At 50.9% G+C, this 2,285-nt stretch overlaps 1 non-coding gene across 1 annotated transcript; it reads right to left on the minus strand.

The window, feature by feature from the left end:
- Positions 1-263: 263 nt before the first annotated feature.
- On the minus strand, positions 264-2,078 carry LOC119451240 (small subunit ribosomal RNA). Its single transcript, XR_005191765.1, has one exon. It is a non-coding gene; the product is annotated as a small subunit ribosomal RNA (ribosomal RNA).
- Positions 2,079-2,285: the final 207 nt, after the last annotated feature.

The following is a 2,285-nucleotide window of genomic DNA, read 5'->3' on the forward strand; positions in this document are numbered from 1 at the left end:
AATTCCCCATAGTCAAGCGACTATTTGTTTAGAGAACCGGTTCAGGCAGATTAAACTGGCCACGAGTGTTCTGGCTCCAAGCCAAGCCAGTTCACCCTCCCGGAATCCAATTTCCTTGGCAGCCTGTTTGGTGCTTGGACAAATTAGACCACGTGCGCCGAACGCTAGGCCCAGGACTTTAACCTCCTTAGCGGAAAGCGTCGGGCGCTGCGAGCCGCTCCACCCACACGGGGAAGAAACGATCGTCACCCTTCACAGTCCGGTAATTATCCTTCCTCAGGTTCACCTACGGAAACCTTGTTACGACTTTTACTTCCTCTAAATGATCAAGTTTGCTGATCTTTCCAACAGACCGGTGCAACTGAAAGGCCGCGCCGGACATCGGTCCAAAGACCTCACTAAATCATTCAATCGGTAGTAGCGACGGGCGGTGTGTACAAAGGGCAGGGACGTAATCAACGCGAGCTTATGACTCGCGCTTACTGGGAATTCCTCGTTCAAGGGGAACAATTGCAAGCCCCTATCCTAATCACGAAAGAAGTTCCACGGGTTACCCAGTCTTTTCAGACAGGGATAAAGACACGCTGCTTCCTTCAGTGTAGCGCGCGTGCGGCCCCGGACATCTAAAGGCATCACAGACCTGTTATTGCTCGGTTTCGTGCGGCTAGGAGCCGCTTGTTCCTCTAAGGAGGTTGTAAGGTGCTGGGAACCCCGCACCTATTTAATAGGCTAGAGTCTCGTTCGTTATCGAAATTAACCAGACAAATCGCTCCACCAACTAAGAACGGCCATGCACCACCATCCACTGAATCAAGAAAGAGCTCTCAATCTGTCAATCCTCCCAGTGTCCGGGCCGGGTAAGTTTTCCCGTGTTGAGTCAAATTAAGCCGCAGGCTCCACTCCTGGTGGTGCCCTTCCGTCAATTCCTTTAAGTTTCAGCTTTGCAACCATACTTCCCCCGGAACCCAAATACTTTGGTTTGCCGGAAGCTGCCCGCCGAGTCATTTGAGTAACTCAGGCGGATCGCTGGTTGGCATCGTTTATGGTCAGAACTAGGGCGGTATCTGATCGCCTTCGAACCTCTTACTTTCGTTCTTGATCAAAGAAAACATTCTTGGCAAATGCTTTCGCAGTAGTTCGTCTTGCGACGGTCCAAGACTTTCATTTCTAGCGCCGCAATACGAATGCCCCCGTCTGTCCCTCTTAATCATTACCTCGTATTCCAAAAACCAACAGAACAGAAACGAGGTCTTGTTCTATTATTCCATGCAAGTTTATTCAGGCGGCTCGCCTGCGTTGAGCACTCTAATTTTTTCAAAGTAAAAGCACCGGCCTTCTCGAGGCACACAATGAAGTGCACCAAGAAAGGACCGGCATGATGTTCAGTCCGAGCCGTCGCATCGGGTAGATGCACTACTCGTCTGGAACTGAGATCCAACTACGAGATTTTTAACCGCAGCAGCTTTAGTATACGCTATTGGAGCTGGAATTACCGCGGCTGCTGGCACCAGACTTGCCCTCCAATTGATCCTCGTTAAAGGATTTAGAGTGTACTCATTTCAATTACGGGGCCTCAAAAGAGTCCCGTATTGTTATTTTTCGTCACTTCCTCCCCGTGCCGGGAGTGGGTAATTTGCGCGCCTGCTGCCTTCCTTGGATGTGGTAGCCGTTTCTCAGGCTCCCTCTCCGGAATCGAACCCTGATTCTCCGTTACCCGTAACAACCATGGTAAGCAAGTAACCTACCATCGAAAGTTGAGAAGGCAGACACTTGAAAGAAACGTCGCCGGCTCGTGGCCATGCGATCAGCACAAAGTTATCCAGAGTCACCACACAATACGGGCCAAAACCCGATCGATCTTGGTCTAATAAAAGCACCCGTCACCCAAAGGGCTTCAGGCTCACTGCATGTATTAGCTCTAGAATTGCCACAGTTATCCAAGTAGGAAGAAACGATCTAAGGAACCATAACTGATTTAATGAGCCATTCGCGGTTTCGCCTTATTTCGTCATGTACTTAGACATGCGTGGCTTAATCTTTGAGACAAGCATATGATTACTTTCAGGATCAACCAGGTAATCGTTCAACTGCGCGTCCAGCCATGCCGGACGCCGTTGTTGCGACGCCGTGGCCATCTTCAGGCGCCTCAGCACGCATCGTTTTCGCAAAGCCAACCTCTTTGCACAGTCCGAGATGACGGCGTTCGAGCGAGCTCGCTACGGCGCCCTCCCCGCAGGGCCGAGTATCGCCACGCGGCAAGAAGCACGCACACTCTCGATAGATTC

Source organism: Dermacentor silvarum, chromosome 4 (genome assembly GCF_013339745.2).
Source record: "Dermacentor silvarum isolate Dsil-2018 chromosome 4, BIME_Dsil_1.4, whole genome shotgun sequence".
Lineage (NCBI taxonomy): Eukaryota > Metazoa > Arthropoda > Arachnida > Ixodida > Ixodidae > Dermacentor > Dermacentor silvarum.